General features: G+C 45.8%; 1 protein-coding gene and 1 non-coding gene across 2 annotated transcripts in view; one reads left to right on the top strand and one right to left on the bottom strand.

Annotated features, from left to right (window-relative positions):
• Positions 1–26,998, top strand: part of LOC124789146 — an 892,841-nt gene that overhangs the window by 60,394 nt on the left and 805,449 nt on the right. The gene's annotated exons all lie outside the window — the stretch shown is intronic.
• Trnat-ugu lies at positions 1,480–1,553 on the bottom strand. The gene has a single exon. It is a non-coding gene; the product is annotated as a tRNA-Thr (tRNA).

Below are 26,998 nucleotides of genomic sequence, written 5' to 3'. Positions count from 1 at the left end.
CGAAATTCAGTCACCAACTCTCTCTTCCGAATGCGAAAATATTTTGTTGAGCCCAACCTACATAGGTAGGAATGATCATCAAAATAAAATAAGAGAAATCAGAGCTCAAACAAAAAAGGTTTAGGTGTTGGTTTTTCCCGCGCGCTGTTCGGGAGTGGAATGGTAGAGAGATAGCATGATTGTGGTTCGATGAACCGTCTCCCAAGCACTTAAATGTGAATTGCAGAGTAATCATGTAGATGTAGATGTAATGCGTTGATGCGTGGATGAGTACTCATCATCAGACACTTGAAAACGTTAAAAAATTTTAACACCGGTTCTCCCTCGTGCAGCATAGTGTACATCGCGGCAAAACAGCCGAACGTTTTATTCCTGTTGTAAGTGATATCGAAGAGCAGCACTTCAATACGAACACTACACTCAGACTAACCAGTATGGCGGGAACATGCTTCACTCTTTCGGCGTAAGGGCGCCCCCTGTATTCTAACCTCCTTGACTGCAACAGGAGCTGTGTGTGTGAGTGGGCGGGGGGGGGGGGGGGGTGTTTCAAAAAATGGTTCAAATGGCTCTGAGCACTATGCGACTTAACGTCTGAGGTCATCAGTCGCCTAGAACTCAGAACTAATTAAACCTAACTAACCTAAGGACATAACACACATCCATGCTCGAGGCAGGATTCGAACATGCGACCGTAGCGGTCGCTCGGTTCCAGACTGCAGTGCCTAGAACCGCACGGCCACTCCGCCCGGCGAGGGGGGGCGTGTTTGGGAGAGCTTCAGAGCGCGGGGCGCCAGGAGTCGGCAGGAGTTTTAATTATGAAGGACAGCAATTACGTGAAACGCGGCCGGGGAGGCGCCGGCCGTGTGGCTGGCTTTGTGCGGGTCTGTGGTGCGCTGCGCGGCGTGAGGGGGGAGGTATCTCGCAATCGTGTCGACACGGTCCGGGGAGCGGGGAGGTACAGCGCGAGGCAGCTTCCTCGTTCCTTCACGTCAGCATCTCTCAGAAAAGAAATAACTGTACGTTTCGCATTGGCATTACGCACACGGTACATCGAAACGCAGGCAACAGGTAGATTCGGTTTAACCAGGTTTCCGAATCAGCTCACAACGAACACACGATTACATGAAATATTTTCTCAAAAGTGGAATGGGCTGGATCAATTTTTTGCTGGTAGGTACTAGGTACTATGTCATGAACGGCGAAGATTCAAAGGAAGCAACACTAGTGCTATCGCTATACATTAGCGATTTTTCAAATAATAGCAGTAGCATTTTCAGATTCTTCGCCGCCAATGCTGTGATCTGCATCTACACCAGAGCGTTAAGTCCTCCCCAGATCGTAACTGTTATTAACTATGTATTAACGTTTCTTCCCGTTTCGTTCACGGATGCGGCGAGGGAAGAATTATTGCTTCATCTTCTTTGTGCTATATGTCATTCACTACTATCAACAGTTTGTACAAGGACAGATGAAAATGTGTGCCTCGACCGGGACTCGAACCCGGGATCTCCTGCTTACATGGCAGACGCTCTATCCATCTGAGCCACCGAGGACACAGAGGATAGCGCGACTGCAGGGATTTATCTCTGGTACGCCTCCCGCGAAACCCACATTCTCAACTATTGTCCCGCACTACATTCGCAGTGCCCCCGCCCGTTATACTCATTACTCGCGGCGCGTTGCCGATTCCCGTAAGAGTTCGGGCTCTGTTTGTGCATTCGCACTGATGAAGAAGATGGTCAAGTGGGCGGTGAGCCTTAACTATATATACATTAAGATGGTATCTGTTCTTTCGGACATGTCCGAAAGAACAAAAAATGGTTCAAATGGCTCTGAGCATTATGGGACTCAACTGCTGTGGTCATCAGTCCCCTAACTTAGAACTACTTAAACCTACCTAACATAAGGACATCACACGCACCCATGCCCGAGGCAGGATTCGAACCTGCGACCGTAGCAGCAGCACGGCTCCGGACTGGAGCGCCTAGAACCGCACGGCCACCGCGGCCGGCCCGAAAGAACAGATACCATCTTAGTATATATACAGGGTGTTACAAAAAGGTACGGCCAAACTTTCAGAAAACATTCCTCACACACAAATAAAGAAAAGATGTTATGTGGACATGTGTCCGGGAACGCTTAATTTCCATGTTAGAGCTCATTTTTGTGTCGTCAGTATGTTCTTCCACCTTCGCTCAACGGAGCACGCTGTCATGATTTCATACAGGATACTCTACCTGTGCTGCTAGAACATGTGCCTTTACAAGTACGACACAACATGTGGTTCATGCACGATGGAGCTCCTGCAGATTTCAGTCGAAGTGTTCGAACGCTTCTGAACAACAGATTCGGTGACCGATGGATTGGTAGAGGCGGACCAATTCCATAGCGTCCACGCTCTCCTGACCTCACCCCGTTTGACTTTCATTTATGGGGGCATTTGAAAGCTCTTGTCTACGCAGCCCCGGTACCAAATGTAGAGACTCTTCGTGCTCGTATTGTGGACGGCTGTGATACAATACGCCATTCTCCAGGGCTGCATCAGCGCATCAGGGATTCCATGCGACTGAGGGTGGATGCATGTATCCTCGCTAACGGAGGACATTTTGAACATTTCCTGTAACAAAGTGTTTGAAGTCACGCTGGTACGTTCTGTTGCTGTGTGTTTCCATTCCATGATTAATATGATTTGAAGAGAAGTAATAAAATAAGCTCTAACATGGAAAGTAAGCGTTTCCGGACACATGTCCACATAACATATTTTCTTTCTTTATGTGTGAGGAATGTTTCCTGAAAGTTTGGCCGTACCTTTTTGTAACACCCTGTATAGTTTTTACAAGGTCAGTCAGAAACTAATGTCGCGTATCTTTTTTCTAATTTTTTCATAATGGGGAGCCACCGTCATAATATCTTTCTTTAAAGTCATTACCGCCATTAGACTGTTTTTTCTATTTGCAGTGTTACATTTACACCATCACGATTTCGGCTTTAAGTTGCCATTATCGAGTGTTTTAATGTTATACAGTGCCTAAGATGGCGTACTGTCGTATTTAAAAGATCGTATTGCCTAGTGCTTTGTTTTGTCACTGAGTATACCATCTTGACTCGATTCGTCGGCCGCAGGTAGCACGGCCGTCTGCGGTGCACGTGTGCTAGTCGCCGGATCTCGCGCTCCGTTGTTCGCAGCTCCAAGGGTACCCCGTCCTATACAGCCTGTATACAGAGAGAGTGGCCATAGGTGAAGTCGCCCGTGATTGGCTGATTAGCTTTGGCAGAAAAATGGCGCCAAACGTCTCTAGCGCTTCCTATGTTCGCCGTGCTTTAGAGTTGAATTGAAGTTCAGAGGACTTTTGGAAACGAGTAAAAGATATTTGAATTATTGAGAGACGTGTTATGCGTTGTGCATGCATGTTCGATTTAGTTGTATATCGTTTTTAGTACGTAATTAGCGTTTGCGATCTTAAATACGAGTTGAAATAATGAAGCGTTTTGTGATGAAGTCGGTAGGCCTACATGTTTGAAGTAAACACGTTAGTAATTGTACAGTATTGTTATTGACATCTGTAATTCGTTCTGCAGACGTTCGTAAACGATGCCAGGTTGTGCTGCATTTGGTTGTTTCAATAGGGGTGAAGGTGGATTGCCGGCCGGAGTGGCCGAGCGGTTAAAGGCGCTACAGTCTGGAACCGCACGACCGCTACGGTCGCAGGTTCGAATCCTGCCTCGGGCATGGATGTGTGTGATGTCCTTAGGTTAGTTAGGTTTAAGTAGTTCTAAGTTCTAGGGGACTTATGACCACAGCAGTTGAGTCCCATAGTGCTCAGAGCCATTTGAAGGTGGATTTCGCATGTTAGCATTTCAATTCAATGAAGAAAGAAGAAAGCAGTGGGCAGTCGTAGTCAACAGGGCTGACATAAATCAAACAGGAGCCTTGTGGAAACCAACCAAGTACTCTTATCTATGCGAAGTAAGTCGTTTTTGCTTTTTACTACATATAAAACAACTTGCAATATACATAGTTAAATTTGAAAACAGACCCGTAAATTAGCTGTGTGAAAATTATTATAACACATTATTCTTATAAACAAAGGCATTTAACGAATGATTTCGCCATATTGTCTTGTGCTTTTGATTCAGTGAGTGTGTACTCCACTACTCCACTACTGACCATTCAAAAGTCCCGCCCGCAGTTTGGCAAAAAATGGCCGTCGTATCGTCCGGTTGGCCGCTCTCTCCCTATACAGGCTCTCTAGCCCTTCCCAGCAATCTCGGCCACGACTCTTGCTGACCACTGCCTCGTGGTCACGGCAGTCGCTCCCGGGAGATGTGTCCACACTGATAGCGCAGTAGGCGACATTCTCCTACTCCCTCTCGCGCCTCCCCATCGACTCTCCAAATGGCACCAGCTGCGCCACAAACCCCGCATTCTGCGCCCCCTAGCCCAGCACCAGAACGATAGCAGCACTGACGGGGGCGGCTCGGCAGGGTTCGCAGAAAAACTTGCCGCGAATTGCAATTTCACGGCACAAGGGACCGTTCGGCAACACTAGATTTCCCCGAGTCACGATATTTAATGTGGAATCGATGTTTTGTGCAGCGTTTTGAAATCCTTTGTATTGACTGACCGACGCAGCTGAAGGTTTTTTATAAATTCCTGGAACACCGAGCTGTTGTGTTGGGAAGCAGTATTATGTTGGCAGTACATGTAGTTTCATTCATAAAATACCGGTAACAGCTACACTGATCAATTATTACGAACGATTTCAGAACATGCACAGAGCACCAACGTCCCACATTAAATAATCCGATTTCGACAAATCTGTTGTTGCCAAACACCACCGTATGAACAAACATACGATTGTGTATGTCGAAACGGAGATATCATCCGATGTATTGTGATAAACCTTTTGCATTTCTTTTATGTTTTCGTCTTCTTTAAAGGGAAAGAGAAAAGATGAAGCGGTAGCCCACCATGGAGCCTATGCCTAACGTCAGGTATTTTTGATTTTCAGTTGTTAAAAAACAGAGATTTTCTTGTACCAGTATGAGGAAGGGAGGATTCGCGCTCAGCTAGTGAACGAGTGAGAAGCACGCCATTTTAAGCGAGTAATTGCAGACCGTCATTTTGGGGTCGCTATGAATAAGTGAGGAGTATGTATTCCATATAGAAAACCATCATAACGACCGGGAGAGCGGTGTGCTGACCACACGCCCCTCCTATCCGCATCCTCAGCTGAGGATGACACAGCGGTCGGATGGTCCCGATGGGCCACTTGTGGCCTGAAGACGGAGTGCATGTATTCCATATGTGCACCGTTTAGAAAAATATAGTATTGTTTTATTAACAGAAAGGTCGTGTGAGTTGTTATTTCAAATAGTACGATAATTACAAGAAATGAAGCCCACCTGTGTACTTCGGAAAATTACGAAGATCCGATAAGCTTAATGGGAACACGGTCAAGACTTTAAAGGTGAACACGGCGATCAAACGTAGCAAAAGCGGGAAACGACTACATCCATAGTGCGTGAAAACAGACGCTTTATGCTGAAATACAAATCAACTGTTATCCACCATCCATAGAAATCACCTTCGCTGCCAGGGTTTTTAGTAATAGACATAGACGTGATCTTTGATAGCATATGGAAATCCATTACTTCGTGACATCTCCTTGACATAATCCAGCCAACAAAGTAACTAACGGCTTGTTGAAATATCCTGAAGATGACGACGGAGTAAGTCTCAGGCAGGTGGCCCGCCAACATGGTCTACGCCAAAGTGTGATTATGTACACTAATGGCCATTAAAATTGCTACACCAAGAAGAAATGCAGATGATAAACGGGTATTCGTTGGACAAATATATTATACTAGAACTGACATGTGATTACATTTTCACGCAATTTGGGTGCATAGATCCTGAGAAATCAGTACCCAGAACAACCACCTCTGGCCGTAATAACAGCCTTGATACGCCTGGGCATTGAGTCAAACAGAGCTTGGATGGCGTGTACAGGTACAGCTGCCCATGCAGCTTCAACACGATACCACAGTTCATCAAGAGTAGTGACTGCCGTATTGTGACGAGCCAGCTGCTCGGCCACCATTGACCAGACGTTTTCAATTGGTGAGAGATGTGGAGAATGTGCTGGACAGGGCAGCAGTCGAACATTTTCTGTATCCATAAAGGCCCGTCAGGACCTGCAACATGCGGTCGTGCATTATCCTGCTGAAATGTAGGGTTTCGCAGGGATCGAATGAAGTGTAGAACCACGGGTCGTAACACATCTGAAATGTTACGTCCACTGTTCATAGTGCCGTCAATTCGAACAAGAGGTGACCGAGACGTGTAACCAATGGTACCCCATACTATCACGCCGAGTGATAAGCCAGCATGGCGATAACGAATACACGCTCCCAATGTGCGTTCACCGCGATGTCGCCAAACACGGATGCGACTATCATGATGCTGTAAACAGAACCTGGATTCATCCGAAAAAAATGACGTTTTGCCATTCGTGCACCCAGGTTCGTCGTCGAGTACACCATCGCAGGCGCTCCTGTCTGTGATGCAGCGTGAAGGGTAACGGCAGCCATGGTCTCCGAACTGATAGTCTGTGCTGCTGCACACGTCGTAGAACTGTTCGTGCAGATGGTTGTTGTCTTGCAAACGTCCCCACCTGTTGACTCAGGGATCGAGACGTGGCTGCACGATCCGTTATAGCCATGCGGATAAGATACCTGTCATCTCGACTGCTAGTGATACGAGGCCGTTGGGATCCAGCACGGCGTCCCGTATTACCCTCGTGAACCCGTATTATCCTCGTGAACCCACCGATTACATATTTTGCTAACAGTTATTGGATCTCGACCAAGGCGAGCAGCAATGTCGCGATACGATAAACCGCAATCGCGATAGGCTACAATCCGACCTTTATCAAAGTCGGAAACGTGATGGTACGTATTTCTCCTCCTTACGCGAGGCATCACAACAACGTTTCACCAGGCAACGCCGGTCAACTGCTTTTTGTGTATGAGAAATCGGTTGGAAACTTTCTTCATGTCAACACGTTGTAGGTGTCACCACAGGCGCCAACCTTGTGTGAATGGTCTGAAAAGTTAATCATTTGTATATTATAACATCTTCTTCCTGTCGGTTAAATTTCGCGACTGAAGCACGTCATCATCGTGGTGTAGGAATTTTAATGGCCAATAGTGTATATCCTGCATAATAACCGCTACTTTTTGGACGATCTGTTATCGTCGCACGCACATCGTTTCCAGTCGCGAATCCGTTCCTGTAGTTTTTCGGTTTTATTAATGTTTACCCTTTGCATCTACTACTGTCTTTGCACAACCATCAGCTTCAGTGTTTCCTGTCATGAAATGGATTAGTAATAGCATCAGGACGTGCAATAGTCGTGTAAGTGCTCTGTTTTCTACCTTTTGGGGCTCTTCGATCGTCGATCTCGCTATGTAACCTGGTATGGGGCAAGTCTACGAGACCTGTCTTAAAAGTGCCCGACCGTTGCCCAGAAAAAATATTCCGTGTTCCTAACGTGTTTGGGACCCTAATCCCCTTCAAGGTAAGGCCCTTGTGCTTGCACACACTTAGCCCACCGATCCTTCCTCTGCCGGAAACACCTCTGGAAGTCTTCTTTTAGAATGGTGCTCAGCTCCGTTGTCGTGTTCCGCATTATCTCTTCTCTACTCTCAAAACGGGATCCTTTCAATGGCGTCTTCAGTTTTGTAAAGAACCAGAAGTCGCAAAGAGGGTGGCGAACAGCTGTAATTCCATGTTTGGCCAAGAAATTTTGGATCACGTGGGATGAATGTGCGGGGTCGTTGTCGTGATGCAGTTGCCTGTTTTTCGCCTTCCACGTGTCTGGTCTTTTGCTCCGAATTGCGTCACGGAGTCGCAGGAGAACATCTTAATACTACTCTTTTGTCACTGTTTGTCCTTTCGGTGCGTATTCGTGATGCACTATTCCACGGACATCAAAGAAGACAGTAGGCATTATCTTGATTTTGATTCACACCTACCGCACTTTCTTCGTCCTTGGTGACTCGGGATGCTTCCTTTGCGACGAATGTCTCGTTGTTTCTGGGTCGTACCCTTACACCCATGACTCATCTCCAGTTATCACAGTATTTAGAAACCCAAGATCAGTGTTGGTGGTGTCCAGAATATCCTGTGCAACGTCAAAACTGAGGTCTTCTTGTTCCGGCGACAACAACTTGAGCATGAGTTTCGCAGCCACTGGGTGCATGTCAAATCATCACGCTAAATTGCATGAGCATAATTTTTACTCACTCCAACCTCTTGGGTAATCTCCCACACGGTCAATCGACGATCTGCCATTACCAAATTTGGCACCCTCTCAAGAACAGCTGCTCTCCGAGTAGTTTGGAGCCTACGCTGGTGTGCGGCCATTTTTGGATCGGTTGAACCACTCCTCGCATCTTCTCCAAACACCTGCCGAATCTTACGAATTGTTTCGCTTTGAGAATCACCAAGTTTTTGACAAAAGTTGATGCAGTATCTTCGCTCAACACGTTCAGTCATCTTGAGAGACTCGGTAATCCGACGAACATGTTGTGTAGCACCTCACTCAGCGACCGACAGGCAGCGACTGATGCGCTGGAAGGCGGGGACTGAATTCACGCATGTGCATAAAGGTCTCTTCCTTTACTGTGTACAGTGACGCCGCGCTACCGTCAATCAAAGGTCGGATACTTTTTAGACAGACCTCGTATTCTAGTAGCGGCTTTACCAGAACTGGATAGAGCCCAGTACCAGCACTGGCAGGTAACGCGCTGTCGGCATTGAGGACGAGGTTCAGGAGCTTCAATCGTCTTCTGGTTTATTGTGAAGTTCCTCGGTATATCATTGTTGAATGTGGTGGCTAAGTAGTGCCAGGAGTCTGTTGATCATATTTTCCACGTATTTAGAGGAATGTTCTGCCTCCTTGTCCAGTTTTCCGTCACGATAAGGGTGGTTTTCAAATGCGTCACAGCCAGGTTCATGTTTGCCAAGCAGGAGTGGAACTCTTTGTCGGCGGTGTACTGCACTCTCTGCACACGGGGCGCTGAAGTCTGCAGGCTTTCATGGCTGTTGTCACTTAAGTTAAAATCTTCTGGGTTGTTAGGCCGCGTCATATTCCTTCATAAAATAATCGACGTTTCGACCCCTCTGCTGGGATTATCTTCAAGATGTTCCGGTGTCCACTATTGCTAGGACACTGTTCTAGCAATGTTTCGGTGTCCACTGTTGTACAGCCCGGATCTGACACATACCGACTGTCATCCGTTTGTCCCACCTGAAGAAGATCCCAGCAGAGGGGTCGAAACGTCGATTGTTTTACAAGGAAATATGACACGGCCTAACAACCCAGAAGGCTTTAACTTTAGCGTATAAGTCATTAATCATGTTCCTCTTTATAAATTGCAAGTTTTCTGTCGTTCAAAGATGACCTTAATTTCTATATTTATTGATAAATTTTTATGAGGGACTTTCAACAAGTAATGCAACTTTTTTTTTCACGGCCAATTTCGGTTGAAAAAACGCGAAATTTGTTGTGGGACATCGTGGAATAGCGCGCTTCAGTCCCTGCAGTTTCATGAAGTTCCGATAGATGGCGGCGCTATACGTAGACTCCATCGACTGTAACTGAGGTGTGTTTCGTAGTAGAGAGCTGTCATTGAGTTGCTTTTGGCGGGAAATCAAATCATCACAGATATTCGTAGGCGCTTGCGGAATGTCTTCTGAGACATGGCAGTGAACAAAAGCACGGTGAATCATTGGGCGAGGCATCTGTCATCATCGCAAGTTCGCGCAAACCAGTCCGACCTCCCGCGTGTCCGCCGGCTGCGACTACTACAATGTTGGGACGTGCGGACACCCTCATTCGAGGTGTATCACGAACACCTCACGTCGCTGCACAACAGTGTGTGTCTGTTCCTGCACCAGTTAAGGTACATAAAGATGCGTGATCGCTGGGTTCCTAGCAGCCTAACAGAAGACCCTAAAGAGCAACGAAGGACCATCTGCGCGTAATTGCTTGCGAGCTACGAGCCTGATCGTGACAATTTTTATGTCTAACATCGTCATAGGCGATGAAACATGGGTTCACTGCTTCGTAGCCGAAACAAAACGGCAATCCATGGTGTGGCGCTACACCACCTCTCTTCCGCAGGAAAAGTTCAAAGCCGCCCTCTCAGCTGGCGACGGTCTTCTGGGAATCTGAAGAGGTTGTTCTATTTGATGTCGTCGCTCATGGTGCAACTATCAATTGTGAAGTGTACCGTGTTATCTTAAGGAAACCGAAGAAACGACTTCCTCGTGTTCGTCGTTATAAAAAATACAAACAAACGTCTGCTTCTCCACGACAACGCAAGACCTTGCGCAAGTATGCGCACACGAGGCGAGCTCACAAAACTTAATTGGACTGTTCTACCTCATGCACCCTACAGCCCGGATCCGACACATTCCGACTTCCATCTGCTTGTTCCAAAAAAGGGTGCACTCTGCGGGAAGGAGTATTACAAGCCCTTCCAGTAAGGTGGAACAAGGGCGTCGCCTTGAACAGAGATTATGTTGAAAAATAGGGTTTTGTAGCCATAAGAGTTCGGAATAGTATGATGTAATCTTGAATAAAACCAGCCTGCTCTCTGAAAAAAAGGTGCTGTCTTACTTATTGAACTCCCCTCGTATTTTCAGACACAATAACGTTTATGTTTATAGATTACCGGTTTTGTCAGTACCAAAAGGTCACGTGCAACACGAGAGTAACATGCACTGACACTCGCTTCGTTTCAGTGATCACTGGGGCAGTGCCGTAAAATTCGTCGCAATTTTCTGTTGCGTGGTTTCCAGTTTCCATTACCGAGACATTGTCCCTTCTCAGAATATTTTTAACGAATCAGATTTTTCGATTGCCCTTCCTTTCAACCGCCTTCCCATTTCATACTGCTTCATAGTGTTATCCGCAGATGTTTAAGCGACGTGACAGACTCCAAAGCGCACCTCGGATACGGCGACTTGACACTGCCGGTTTCATCGTCTTTTTATGCGCATTATCTTGAGCGAAATGTCAAACGCGTTCGCAGTGACTCACGAGAGAGGGCGGGCATGTGACACTTTATATGGTGGGGCGTTCTCCGAATACGGACATTAAGCTATGCAGTCCCCTTGATAACAACAATATCAGAAATTGAGTCCGCCTTGATGCAAAACACCTTATTAATCGTTTATTTATTTATTCTCCCAAAATAGTTTCGGCGACGAATATCACCATCATCAGTGGTTTTTTTAATCTAAAACATGCAGAAAATAGCATGGTTATACAAACACAGTGGCACATTATTACGTTTTTACTATTCGTTTTTTGAAATATAGTTTTCATCTGCGGATGACAAGATGTTCGCTGAGTAAAAACGGCAACAGAAAAAAGGCGCACAGAAAATATGTCGCAAACAGCGACAATAATTCTCAGAAACACACTGTAACGTACAATAAATAAGGTAGTATGAAAGTAGCCATAGAAAACTATATTTCAAAAAACGAATAGTAGAAATGTAATAATGTGCCACTGTGTTTGTATAACCATGCTATTTTCTGCATGTTTTAGATTAAAAAAAAACACTGATGATGGTGATATTTGTCGCCGAAACTAGTTTGGGAAAGTAAAGAAATAAACGAATAACAAGGTGTCTTGCATCAAGGTGGACTCAGTTTCTGATATTGTTGTTTTTATATGCAAACACGGACCAAATGGAAGAGTTCGAAGATAAAATTATTGCCCCTTAGATACTTAAACGATGACACTGTTGAGAAATGTGTATCTCGTAGTTGTCGACCGTAAGCATATGGCAGTTATTTGTTAGCAGATATATGTAGTGATTTGTGTCATATATTTGGCAGAAATATTGTGTCGTGCAGCAAAATGCAAATGTATGGCTTTGTTGGTTAGGAAATCCAGTGATATGGCTGACCCGTGGTGTCGGAACCGGTGTTTCCTCCGCTTACACCGGTCTTTTTCCTTGCGAATATCTGAGAGTCGTATCGTATGCGTATACATGGAGTGTAGGTGAGTGTAATGGATGTGTGTATAGTACAATGTTATTATGTTTGTGTTGTGCGTTGACGATGGAAGAAGGGAGAGGGCGAAACTCTGTCCCGGCACATAACCTATTCCTAGCGAATAGCACCAAATGGGCTGCCGAACTTAACGTCCCCATCCGAGGGACGGATCACCTACACATGTCCTTACTTCCTGTGACACTGCGAAGAGGTATCAAATGTAATCCAGGACATAGATGCAAAGACTGGTGGCGTTAGCGATCTCGGCCACGGAGGTGGATTATCGTGCAGCGAAAAACAGTGCAGCGCGGCCATATTGACTCAAAGGACGTTCGTTGGGTCTCTGCGCCACCATTCAAATTCCGATTTCTTCCAACGTGGTCAGTAACGGATCTAGTGATATAAGCTGGAAGTTATTCACTCAGAACTTGAAATATATTCCTTTGTTTTATTTTACTTTAATTGATTATACTTGCAATATTATGTTTTATTTCTACATTAATATTAAAATTAATCATTTATGTAAAATAAAACAGTCCATCACCATGACTATTCGATAGGTACGATCTATTTACATTTTTCAGACGACAAATTCATGGCAGTAAATTGAATTGAATTAAAACTACCACCAAGACAATTTGGTTCAAATGGCTCTAAGTACTATGGGACTTAACAGCTGAGGTCATCAGTCCCCCAAACTTAGAACTACTTAAACCTAACTAACCTAAGGACATCACACACATCCATGCCCGAGGCAGGATTCGAACCTGCTTCCGTAGCAGCCGCGTGGTTCCGGACTGAAGCGCCTAGAACCGCTCGGCCACACAGGCCGGCCAAGACAATTTGTCTATAAGTGAAATCACACTTGGGTTGTAAGAGAACGTCAGATTTAAAATGTTCGAAACACCTGTCAGAATTTGCCTCAGAGGAATGATCGACAATGACCTGATCAGAGATGAAGTAGTAGTTTGTAATATCGCGAAGTGAAATTATTGTTTAAAGGTTCATGACTTTGATGGTAGGTGTGTAATATGAAATGACATATGACGTCCTGAATAACGAGCTAGATATTAAGACCATGAGAGTTGAATCGGTGCCACGTTCGTTGATCCGGATCACACACGTTCGAGGAATCAGATTTCAAAATGGCTTTTGGAAATGTTGGAACGCATCCCGGCCTTTACACCGTTATGTGACGGGATAAAATCGAATCTGCCATCACATGAAAGAAAACTACTGTCAAAACAGCGGTCTGTAGGGTTGGAAATAAAAGAAAAAAGAAAGTAAACGACATCAGGGAAAGAAAGATAGTTTTAAGGACTCTCAGGGCACCTTCGTGTCAGACTATTTGGAGAAAGCTGAGACAATATCTGCTGCTTATTCCAAAAAGCTACTCAAACGTATGCATAGCGACTTGAAGGTGAAGAGCGAAGACTAGTGCTCACAAAGGAGCTCTTATCACAGGACAACTTGTCTACTCGCAAAACAAAAGCTGCGGTGGCAAAACTGCTCGAGCTGAGCTTTGAAGGAAGAAGGAAGGAAGATTAGGGTATAACATTCTATCGACAATGACCTGATCAGAGATGAGGTGGAAGCTTGGGTTGGGGAAGGATGGGAAGAAAATCGCCGGTGCCCACTCAAAGGAACTGTTCCGGCATTCGCCCTAAGCAGTTTAGGCGAACTGTGGAAAACTTGAATGTGAACGGCCGGACAGAGATTGAACCACTGTACTCGCGAATATGAGTCCAGCGACTCACCACTGCGCTACCTCCTCGATGTAGGCTTCGAAATAATTCACCCAGCACACCACTCCCCGAACTGTATACAGAAAATTTATATTGTTTGCCAGCAACAAAAGATACCATAAAGGAAGGAAGGGTTTCTCTCAGCTGTAAACGAGTTCCATGCAGAGATTCAAACAAATTTATCTTCTGAAGCATTAACAAAATGAGGGATTCCCACGAATCAATAGAATTAGAGCTGATACTGGGAAATACGCTCATTGGTGACAATGTTATTCACACCATTAAAACAGCAATAGGGATCACATTGGAGCACTGTAGATGGCATGGCACTGGTACGAGCCTGTTTTATGACCCACACACTGCTAACATAAGTCATGGCAGCGAAGTATTTTGTGTCTACCAGTTGGTGATATGGAATTAGAGCAGTAAGATGGGTTGACATTGCGTTATGACGTCACACAGAGCGGGCCTGGGTTTTCGTGGTGCTGCGCTGACAGAATCGAGGCCTACACTCTGTAGTGTTTTTCAAGCAGTTTTACAGAATTTATTTGGTAAAAAACATTGATTTCTATGTTACTTGTAACTTTATATGTCAGCCTCATGGTGAGCTGACAGTCGTCCCACTAATGATCATACTTATTGTATTGGCATATAACTAAGACACTACACGATATTCGGGAAGTTCGCAATGAAAAATAGGGTCGGTACGATTTTGCATTTGGTGGATATTAAAACATACGTTTTTTTTTTGCTCCATACGAAATCTAACTATCATATTGAACTTTTCATTAGACTTAAGAGGAGATCTCTACCTGTCTCCAGTCTCAAGAAAATTGATTTTATATAGCATGTTCACTTCTGATCGCACCCACGCAAGAATGAAATATTCATAACATCCCCTATATCTCATAAACCGATACTGATATCACAAAGAGATTTTGGCAAATGATAGCACAAAGAGAAGAGTATTTTGCCACATGGTCAACATACGAAACTTTGTAATCTAGGGCGATGTAACAGAACCTATAGTTTTCATTTATTTTTTCAAACCTGTTCTATTATCAGAATAGTATCAACTATGTTTCGAAGTTAATATCACTGATGAATTAAGAGATAGTAATCATACCACGATTCACTCCCTCTCTCTGTACAGCATTTTGAACAGGAAGCTGGTACCCTGTCTGCTGTAATTTTTTGTATGTCAAAGGTAACTGAACTGTAGAAAGAAAATCTTTTGGTAAGTTTCAGTCCCAGCTGTTCACTGTTGAAAATATGATGGGTTACTGGATTTTGCCAAAATTGCAACAGAATTGGAGATTTACTTTTGTCTGAAATGTTAACCTTTTCTCAAGTGAAGAAGCATGATCAATTATGAGTACATTCTCTTGTTGACAGGTTTAATTTTGCTTCTTTTACAAAAACACAGTATAATTTGCGAAACTCGCCCTACAGTAGCTATTGCGATAGAACCCTGAAGTAGAAAGTCTTGCTAAAGAAGCAGTTGGTGAACAGAGAGTTCAATAACTTACAGAAAATCACATTGTCTCAGTTTACGACAACTTATGGGAAGATAGCCTACGTTTTCAATACTATTGAAGTCTCTTTTCACTAGCTGTCGATGACTTTTAAAAAATTACAGTGCTAGTTTTTTTTTTAAAAAAAGTCCGCCATATGGCCCAACATAGAAAGTTCTATACGTTAACCATATGGTAAAATACTCTCCTCTCTGTATGCTAACCTTTGCCAAAACCTTGTTTCGATACCTCGAGGGGTTTACGAGATATGAGCGATGTTACGAATATTTCTCGTGCTTGTGTGATCAGAAGTGAACGCATTATGTAAAATATTTTTTCTCAAAATTGTAGATAGAGTCCTCCTCTCAAGTCTAAAGAAAAATTCAATATGTCAGCTAAATCATACGAAGCAACATACTGTATAATATATGCCAAACGCAAAATCATAGCGACCCCTATTTGTCATTGCAGACTTTCCAAATTTTGCATAGTGTCTTACTTAAATGCGAATACCACAATAACTATGACCATTAAAGAGATGATGGGCACTTCACAATGAAGTTGATGTGTGAAGCTACAAATAACATCAGCTCAGTGCCTCGCCAACCCTGGCTCAATCGGCGTGATGTCACACGAGCGCGCTGCAGCCTTCTCTTTAGGTGGTAGTCGACAAATTGACGGGGAGGAGCTACTGTGTGTGTATGTGCCCACGACTACACTGTGAACGAAGTTGCCCAATTTGTCGGTCTAATATGGACTGTAGAGCGTATGTACAAGGAACGGCATAGCTTTCGCAGACTTGTAACACGGCGTGAGAACTGGCCGTAAACAGATCCTATCTGGCAGGCCTTGTCAGTGACAGTACTTTTCAAGCTGACAGGAACTGCTGTCAGCGAACACATCTCCATCTCAACGAGTTACCAAGCGATCGTTGTGAAGGGAACTTCATGGAAAGCACATTTGTAGTTGGGTACCTCGCCAAAAGGCCATTGCTCACGGTGAGCTGACTGTTGGCGTGCGGTACGGTCAAGCAATTCACGAATTTGCCTCTTTTCAAATGGTGCAAATGGTCCAAGTGCTCCGATGGTCCAATGAGGTGTGAAAACGTGGAGTGTGGGGAGTGTGTAGTTCGCGCCGGAGATGGGTCTATTACGTTAAGAAAGTGTTTTTTGTGCCAAAATTTGGGGTCACTCACTCAGGTTTTAGTGAACATGAACCAGAATGTTTATTTCAACAATCTCGGTTACCATGTGTTGCCCTTTCTTCCGCATCTTCACGACAAGTATGATGCGGACACTCCTGTCTTCCGAGATGACAAGAGCTGCGTACACACGCCTGCACGCTTACGTTCCTGGATTACCCAGTCGCAGTCCCACAGTAAATGTCTGGGACTATTTGGAACAACTGGTGAAATGTAGCAACCAACATACCTGCAGTTTGGTAGCTCTGCGGGATGTAATCGCAGACGAATGGTTTCCGTTGGATAGGGTATACCCGAAGAAACTTGTGACATTTCTTACTCTGCCGGATTGATGTCATTATCCGGGATAAAGGCGATGTTACACCGTATTAGCGCGATATCTCGTGGGACTGTGTAATTTTTGCCCCGTCTGCCTATATTTATCTAGATCAAAAATGTTATTACCCACAAATAATTAATCGAAACCCTCAGCTGCCAACAGGTGTTGTTGATATATCTCAATGAGTACAGCTGAAAATGTATGCCCCGACCGGGACTCGAACCCGGGATCTGCTGCTTACAAGGCAGACGCTCTATCCATCTTTTTTTTCTTTTTTAATCTGATTTTGTTCGCTTTCGTTCGTTGCATCTGCTCTGGGCGGACGTCGTAAGACATCCGTTTAAGTTCGTTGTTGATCGATTAACTCAGGTTTTTTTATTATTATTTTTTTTATTACTGTAGGCAGGTAACCCTCTGACCGAACACGCTGAGCTACCGTGCCGGCTTTTTATTTGTTCGTCATTGTTCGTTGCGTTTGTTCGAGGCGGACGTCCCATGAGTGTTCAAGTTCATAGTTGACCTGTTCACTCAGTTTTTTATTACAGAGGGCAGCTAACCCTGTGACCAAACACGCTGAGCTACCGTGCTGGCATTTTTTTATTTTTTATTATTTTTTAGTTCGTTGCAGCTAATCGGGGCGGACGTCGCAAGACACCCGTTTTTTTATTACAGAGGGTAGCTAACCCTCTGACCGATCACGCTGAGCTACCGTGCCGGCTGCATCTGAGCTACCGAGGGCACAGAGGATAGCGCGACTGCAGGCACTTATCCCATGCACGCTTCCCATGAGACCCACATTCCCAGCTGTCCACAACCTACATTCGTAATGTTCCTAAAGGATGTTTGCCCATTCACTAATTACTCGCGCCAACTAAGGTGACGATTCCTGTAAGAGTTCGGGCAACCTGTGCGCATTCGCACAGAAGAAGCTCAATGACCGAGTAGCCTTTAACCATATGAAGACACTTTACCCGAATTCTTACCGGAATCGTCACCTTAGTTGGCGCGAGTAATTAGTGAATGGGCAAATATCCTTTAGGAACATTACGAATGTAGGTTGTGGACAGTTGGGAATGTGGGTCTCACGGGAAGCGTGCAAGGGATAAGTCCCTGCAGTCGCAGGGATAAGTCCCTCGGTGGCTCAGACGCATTGAGCGTCTGCCGTGTACGCAGGAGACCCTGGGTTCGAGTCCCGCTCAGGGCACACATTTTCATCTGTCCTCATTGAGGTATATCAACAACACCTGTTGGCAGCTGAGGGTTTCGATTAATTATCATTTCTTTCTAGAGTAGCTGCATGGTAATCATTGGTATCTGTTCTTTCGGAACAGTTACTATCTTCAAATTCGTTATTACCCACGTTTTTCACTGAATCTGTCAGTCGTCCCAGGTCCTGCGGCGTGTGAGCCATTTGTTTTCTCCGCCCCGCTGGCGCGTGCGACTGGACACGCGTCAGCGAGTGGCTGCCGCGGCGTGCAGTCGCGTGTAGCGTGGCGACGTGTGGCCGCGCGAAACCCGAGACCGTCACGCCTCGATACGAATTGGGCGGCGCGGCGCGGCGCGCACCAGAGCGGACATCCCTGGCGGAAAAAATGCACCGATTGGGAGCGGAGCGGGGCGCGCTCGTATTTCACGTCTCCGTTACGTAAGGCCGGCGCGGCACACCGCAGGACCGGTCGTGGCCTTCCAGGGCGGCCGTAACGGCCCCACACGCCCACGCCGCTCCTAGCGCTTTGTCCCACCTCGCCTCGCCTCACCTCCCACACGGCTGCTGTCGGTTCCAAACCCCCGGTCTTGCCGCCACTCCCCAGTTGCGCGGACGTCCCGTCATTCCATCTCGTCTCTGTCACTTGCTGTTCTCCCTCGACTTACACTACTGGCCATTAAAATTGCTACATCACGAAGATGACGTGCTACAGACGCGAAATTTAACCGACAGGAAGAAGATGCTGAGACATGCAAATGATTAGCTTTTCAGAGCATTCACACAAGGTTGGCGCCGGTGGCGACACCTACAACGTGCTGACATGAGGAAAGTTTCCTACCGATTTCTCATACACGAACAGCAGTTGACCGGCGTTGCCTGGTGAAACGTTGTTCTGATGCCTCGTGTAAGGAGGAGAAATGCGTACCATCACGTTTCCGACTTCGATAAAGGTCGGATTGTAGCCTATCGCGAATGCCGTTTGTCGTATCGCGATATTTGCTGCTCGCGTTGGTCGAGATCCAATGACTATTAGCGGAATATGGAATCGGTGGGATCAGGAGGGTAATACGGAACGCCGTGCTGGATCCCAACGGCCTCGTATCATTAGCACTCGAGATGACAGGCATCTTATCCACATGGCTGTAACGGATCGTGCAGCCACGTCTCGATCCCCGAGTCAGCAGATGGGAACGTTCGTGAGACAACAGCCATCTGCACGAACAGTTCGACAACGTTTGCAGCAGCATGGACTATCAGCTCGGAGACCACGGCTGTGGTTACCCTTGACGCTGCATCAAAGACAGGAGCGCCTGCGATGGTTTACTCAACGACGAACCTGGCTGCACGAATGCAAAAGGTCATTTTTTCGGATGAATCCAGGTTCTGTTTACCGCATCATGATGGTCGCATCCGTGTTTGGTGACATCGCGGTGAATGCACATTGTAAGCGTGTATTCGTCATCGCCATACTGGTGTATCACCCGGCGTGATGTTATGGGGTGCCACTGGTTACACGTCTCGGTCACCTCTTGTTCGAATTGACGGCACTTTGAACAGTGGACGTTACATTTCAGATGTGTTAGACCCGTGGCTCTACCCTTCATTCGATCCCTGCGAAACCCTACATTTCAGCAGGATAATGAACTACCGCATGTTGCAAGGCCTGTACGTGCCTTTATGGACACAGAAAATGTTCGACTGCTGCCCTGTCCAGCACATTCATCAGATCTATCACCAATTGAAAACGTCTGGTCAATTGTGGCCGAGCAACTGGCTCGTCACAATACGGCAGTCACTACTCTTGATGAACTGTGGTATCGTGTTGAAGCTGCATGGGCAGCTGTACCTGTACACGCCATCCAAGCTCTGTTTGACTCAATGCCCAGACGTATCAAGGCCGTTATTACAGCCAGAGGTGATTGTTCTGGGTACCGATTTCTCAGAATCTATGCACCCAAATTGCGTGAAAATGTAATCACATGTCAGTTCTAGTATAATATATTTGTCCAATGAATACCCGTTTATCATCTGCATTTCTTCTTGGCGTAGCAATTTTAATGGCAAGTAATGTACAGTACGCACGAGGGATAGTGATCGAGCTTCAAAATTATCACCCCATCACAATCTACCTGCGACCTTCGAATTTATGCCTCTACATACACTATCTGGTCAAAAGTTCCCGGACACCCCCCATGTAATGCGGAACTGTCACTAGACGTCACGAGAGGCGGATCCGCCGATATAAAAGCAGACGGGGAGTGTTGTCAGTAGAGAAACAGTAACAACAGAGTGGCTCTGTCAGTGACCTCGAACGTAGACTAGTCATAGATGTCATTTGAGTAACAAATCCCACCATGCAGATCTCATATGCTGACGGAAAGGGACCGTCGATCGTTGTGGAGGATGGCTGTAAAAGCTCGCACGATATCTGCGGAAGGGATGACTCGTGGGCTCCAAAGTGCGCCTAGCAGTCAGGATGGCGCAACGCCTTCATGCTTAGACCGGTATTACACAAACAGATTTCTTTGTCCAATATCTTTGTCAAAGAAATTTGATGATGTAATAGGGAACTTTGTCAAATATCGTCAAATATTTGATCAACTCTAGGGCTTCGCTGTAGATGATCAAAGAAGTCGCTTGTCTTCTGTTCACTGCAATGCGACATGTTACCATGTGGAGCGCTAGCATCGCTGCAACATTCTGTCATCTGTAGTGTTTTTATAAACATTGCCGGTAAATACAGTAGGTGTGTACCGATTACTACAAAATTAATAGAGATGTATGAAGCTGATGAGGCGCTTTACAACGTGAGGCACCCTGAATACAAAAATAGATTAAGAACGTCTGCACATCGTTATGTTCACGTGTTTGTACAAAAATGTGGCTGTTGTTGCTAGTCAGATTATGGCGCCAGTACAAATGGCTCTGAGCACTATGGGTCTTAACTTCTGAGGTCATCAGTCCGCTAGAACTTAGAACTACTTAAACCTAACTAACCTAAGGACATCACACACATCCATGCCCGAGGCAGGATTCGAACCTGCGACCGTAGCGATCGCGTGGTTCCAGACTGTAGCGCCTAGAACCGCTCGGCCACCCCGGCCGGCTAATGCGTTCAGTATCTCAGATTTCAGACGTTTGTAACATGGCTGATGTGGCTAAGCTAACCTAGTTGTCATTTTTCCAAAAGTCTCTTGAAATGTTAGGATGAAAAAGTGAGATCTGGCTTAAAAAAATGGCTCTGAGCACTATGGGACTCAACTGCTGAGGACATTAGTCCCCTAGAACTTAGAACTAGTTAAACCTAACTAACCTTAGGACATCACACACATCCATGCCCGAGGCAGGATGCGAACCTGCGACCGTAGCGGTCTCGCGGCTCCAGACTGCAGCGCCAGAACCGCGCGGCCACTTCGGCCGGCAGATCTGGCTTAAAGCAAAGTGTTTCCAACACTCTGCCAGAACGCCGATAAAGTATCAGTTTGTACTGAAGACTCCACCGTCGATCGGAACTTGGACGAGAAGCAGTGAGGCGTGACCTGTTAGCGCCCTGTCACACAACAGCTGGTAACCAAATACGTTTAAATAAAGGTTGTTTGCCCCTTTAATAGCCGCAAAGCGTTCCATTGTCCTCTTGGCCCCTGTTCCTGTTGCAGTGGATGCGGTCAGATCCCCGATAAGCTCGCCTAGTTCATTGTCCGCTCCGTGGGACGTGGAAACTGTGACCCATTGTCAGAGATAGTCCTAGCACTTTGCCGTTCCAGATTATGCACCTTAAAAGTCTTCGTTATACAGTACCCACGTTCATTTAGGAATTAGAAGCGTTGCTGATTGGCTCGTGTTATCGTATACTGCATCGCAAGGCGAATATCTTCTAAGGTCCCGTAGGAAAACTCTCGGACGGTCCTTCCCCCATACTGCAGGCAGCGTGTTGCAAGTAAACTAATTCTGGGATATGATCGTTCAGACAATCGATTGTCCTACATGTAGTGATAGTGCAACGGGAAGACTTCGGTTAAACTCTTTCTGCAACGGGAGGGTCACTAGGTTCTGAAACGTTCCTCCATTTTTAACTGGAACCACGCATGACTGTTGCGAAATAACGTACTTAGCGGTTGCACAGTATGTCCATGGTCCCGCACACGCTTGATGGTTAAGCGATGAGCGCTCCGAAATCGACGGCGATTAATACAAAATATTAACACAGTTCTCTAATGTGGATACGATAATAAAGAGAGTAGGCAGTTCGTTATTCTTCGCAAGAGTCGTGTGTAAGCTGATATTCCTAATTTATCCCAGCAAGCTGGAAGATTATTCCTTCGACTCGCCCTCGGGAATCTTATTGAACTGATCATTTGCAGCTTCCGCAAAGATCTTCATGAAATTAAAACAGGGTAACATTTCAAAGCAAATTGGGACTAAAGTCATGCCAAATAACAATTCATGTTTGCACGAAGACGAACGACGTTTATTAGCTTTCTTTAAGCTTTTCCAAATCTGTTATTAAATATCACCTCCAGCTAGCTAACAGCTCTCCTGTTTGACACGAAATGTTTCGACCAATCACACCTGCACGCATTAAGCTGCAAGACTCGCCCATAAAATCGGAAGTCAATCAGAATTTCAAGCTTGCATGAGTACGCACTTGCGAATTCTTTTAACCTTTGCTGATGCTTGAATAACTTTAGCTATCTTTGAGGATCATTAAATCCGTACGTCAAATACAGGATGTTTCAAAAAGAAATTACGTGTTACATAGTATTATTTTGTCCAACCTATCGATCGCTGTGCCTCGGCTCGGCTATTGGAGAAACGAATACATTGTCTAGTTTGTATTAATAGCCGCTAGATGTCAGTTGTCTTCTGTTTTGGTTCAAATGGCTCTGAGCACTATGGGACTTAACATCTGTGGTCATCAGTCCCCTAGAACGTAGAACTACTTAAACCTAACTAACCTAAGGACATTACACACATCCATGCCCGAGGCAGGATTCGAACCTGCGACCGTAGCAGTCGTGCGGTTCCGGACTGAGCGCCTAGAACCGCTAGACCACCGCGGCCGGCTTCTGTTTTGCTTGGTAACCGTCATAAAAAAAGTAAGGTCTCCAATTTTTGTAAGCATCTAGACCTGTTTATTTCTACAATGGTTTACATCAGTTTACAGCTTGGACATTTACCTATTTTTTCGATATAATCACCATTTCTGTCGATACGTTTTTGTAGACGCTGTGACAGTTTTTGTATGCCCATGTCATACCAGCTCGTCGCCATGCGGTCTCCCGGTCCTTCGTTCGTCGCGAATTTCGGTCCGACCAGCTGCAAACTCTCTACACCACTTACGAACATTTTTGAGATCCATGCACGACTCGTCACACACTTCCGTCAATTGGCGATGGGTTTCAATCGGTGCAATGCCCTTTGCGTTCAAAAACCGAATAACTGCGCGCAATTAACACTTGGCGGTAACATCCAACTGGAACTCCATTCTCAACGGCTGCCAAGCCAAGACTGAGCGCCTCAGCGTGGCGTACGCATGTTTACACTCCCCGCGTGAAGCACTCTTCATAACAGTGTGACCAACTGCCACACAAACAGAGTTCTGTACTTATAAAAAAAATGGAGACATTACTTTTGGGATTTCCGTCGTATGTTTAAAATGGCTACTCCGCAGCAGAAATCATTTTGTGTCTTCGAGTTTGGGAAGTGCAATTCCGTGATTACAGTGCAAAGACGTTTCAGGTTGAGGTACCAAATTGATCCTCCGAATGGGTGGAACATTTGCAGATTGTATCGACAGTTTCTAGATACAGGACGTGTATGTAAAGGAAAGAGTCCTCGCCGATCTCGTGTTGCTGAAGAAAACATTGCACGAATGCAAACTGCTTTCCAACGTAATCCTTCAAAATCAACTCGTCGTGCCAGTCGGTAGCTACAACTGCTTACAGCAACAATTTGACGTGTTTTGAGACGTCGGTTGGTTATGAAGCCGTACAAGTTACAGACGTTACAAGCTCTGTGTCCTGATGACAAACGCAAACATGTGGCATTTTGTAACGAGATTCTTTATGCAATAGACAATGATAACACCTTCGCACACCACATCGTGTTCAGTGATGAAGCGACTTCCCATGTTTGTGGTCAGGTAAACAAACACAATGTTCGAATTTGGGACCTACAGAACACAGATGCAGCCGTTGAACATGTACGAGATTCGCCCGAAGTCAATGTGTTTTGTGCGATATCCCGATCGTCTGTTTACGGCTCATTCTTCATTGATGGAAACACGGTTAACGGTCAGCAGTATCTCGCTATGTTACAAAACTGGTTGTTTCCGAGGCTGCACGAAGACAACTTCATTTTTCAACAAGACGGGGCACCCCGTCACTGGAGTCTGCAAGTGCATGCATATCTGAACGAGACTCTACAGAACCGTTGGATTGGTCGTTCAGGAGCTGGCGACTTAGCTCAACGGTCACCAGATTTGACACCCTCTGACAACGTTTATGTACCGCCCTCCCACAGAACCTGAAAGAGTTGAAGAACCGGATCCGTACTACCATAACATCAGTGGCGAAGGACATGCTTGCCCTAGTATGGGAGGAATTTTCGTATCGATGTAATATTATTCGTGTCGCTGATGGAGGACATATTGAACATCAGCAATCTGAACTTGAGAGGTTCGTAAATATGTGTGTAAAGTTTCGTATGTATTCGTTTATCTTAAAGTTTAATAAATATATGCATTCGAAATAGGTACATTCTTTTTGAAAAAGCCTGTACTTTTAGTCGCTACCTCCGCCTCAGAGAACCCGCAACTTGCGCCTCATACGGAGTGAGTCAAAATTATGTGAACGCTATCTGAGAGAAAGCATGTATTCAGAGTTTTCGTTATACAGAGTCTCAGACCAACATTCAACATTTCAGTTTACTGCCAGAGCACACGTTTCTGGTGAAATGTTGGATTACACACCTTGTATTCTGTCCTTTAGTTCTTCGAGGTCTCTCACCTTTTGTACTATACACGCGCTCCTTTATCATATACCATAAGCAAAAATAACAGGGTGTGAGATCTGGAGGAGACCATCAAGATACGCACGAACGGAACGAGCAAAATGGGGCGGTGCACCATCATGTTGCAAGTACCCTTCTCGTCTATGTTGTAGGGACACGCTATCAATGGCAAACTCTTTTCAGCATTTGCCTTCACCGTTCGGGTCGTAGACAAAAATCGATGAAGTACACCTGTAGCTGTCACTGCACACCACACATTTCTCTTCGGGGATGCACGTTCATGCTCACCAACGATACGTAGATTTTCAGTACCCAGAAAATTGTGTTCTGACGATCAACATGTCCATTGGTATGAAAGGTAGCTTCGTCACTGAAAACCATTTGCCTAACAGTGCTGGGTTGCATCGGTGACGTTTCTCCCAGAACCTCACAGCGTTCTACTCGTACCTGTTTCTGCCGAGCAGTCAAATATTGAACGATGTGGTGGTGATAAGGTCGCAAGCGCAGGTCCTTGGATAGACTTCGGTTATCTGTCGTCTGTGGAATCCCTGTTTCCAGACTGGATCATCTCATACATTTTGATGGACTCTGTATAATGGCCTCCTGCACTATAGCAATAGCAATGTTACTCACTTCTGCCAGTTCTAGGACGCCCCGCCTTTCCGTGATAATTGTTGATAATCCAGTTGCTTCAGACTTCTGGTAAATGCGATAACTTGTTAAACGGGCCGGCCGTTGTGGCTGAGCGGCTCTAGGCGCTTCAGTCCGGAACCGCGCGACTGCTACGGTCGCAGGTTCGAGTCCTGCCTCGGGCATGGATGTGTGTGATGTCCTTAGGTTAGTTAGGTTTAAGTAGTTCTAAGTTCTAGGGGACTGCTTACCTCAGAAGTTAAGTCCCATAGTGCTCAGAGCCATTTGAACCATTTGTCATGTCTGAGGAAGGTTAAGTTTTATTCCTCTCCAAAATATTCTCGTGGTTGCTGACAGTCCCACGCTGTCCGTGCTGCGCGAGCCACCTCACGATGCGTGGTGAAGGGTACTTCCCCCTCCCGTGTTCCATTCGCGAAGAGAGACTGCCACTGACTTTCAGTGTGAGCTCTGTTTTTCTCGTCGTAAGGAAGCAATACATTGCCCGGCTCTTCGAGGAACATACTCTCTCGGATTTTCACCAGTAAATCTCCCCGTGATGTGCAGTTCTTCTCTTCTGCCCCTGGAGTATGTTGATCACCTCCGTAACGCTCCTGCGCCATTGTCGTGCATTTTGCGCGGGGTTGGCGTGGTTAAACCGGATTTGGCATGTTAATGTGAAGGGGTGGGCGGATGCCCTTCCTGCCGCCACCCCGTATCCCCTGGGACGGAATCAGAGTACCACAACTGTCTGTGTCGAGTGTAATCCATGGATTAGTGCGAAAGTGTTCAGATGTCTGCGAGTCGTGTAACTGAGGCGGGACGTGGGGACCAGCCTGGTATTCACCTAGAGGGATGTGGAAAACCGCCTAAAAACCACATCCAGGCTGGCCGGCACACCGGCCTCCGTCGTTAAGCCGCCGGGCGGGTTCGATCCGGGGCCGGCGCGCTTACCCGAGTCCAGGAAGCAGCGCATTAGCGCTCTCGGCTAACCTGGCGGGTGTGCTTTATAATCATCTGTTTGGACAAAATCTTCCATAAGATGAAAATTAAATAGTACTTAGATGTGGCACTATCATCTGGCGACAGACCATAGGACATTACATCAGCTCTCCACCTCTGTCACACGTGCATGCTACTGTCTCTTAGAGAGTCCACGATGATTTATTTCTCTTAACTTGTATGAGAACGATACCTGCTGATGGGTTCCCATATTTTGTACGCTGTCCACGCATTCTGCGCAGCGTGCGGGTTTGTCCGTGCTATGGGTTAGCTTTTTATCATTATTTTGTGTC

This window comes from Schistocerca piceifrons, chromosome 3, assembly GCF_021461385.2.
Source record: "Schistocerca piceifrons isolate TAMUIC-IGC-003096 chromosome 3, iqSchPice1.1, whole genome shotgun sequence".
NCBI classification, from domain to species: domain Eukaryota; kingdom Metazoa; phylum Arthropoda; class Insecta; order Orthoptera; family Acrididae; genus Schistocerca; species Schistocerca piceifrons.
Note: the sequence above shows the minus strand (reverse complement) of the source record. Positions and strands in the feature narration are given on the sequence as shown.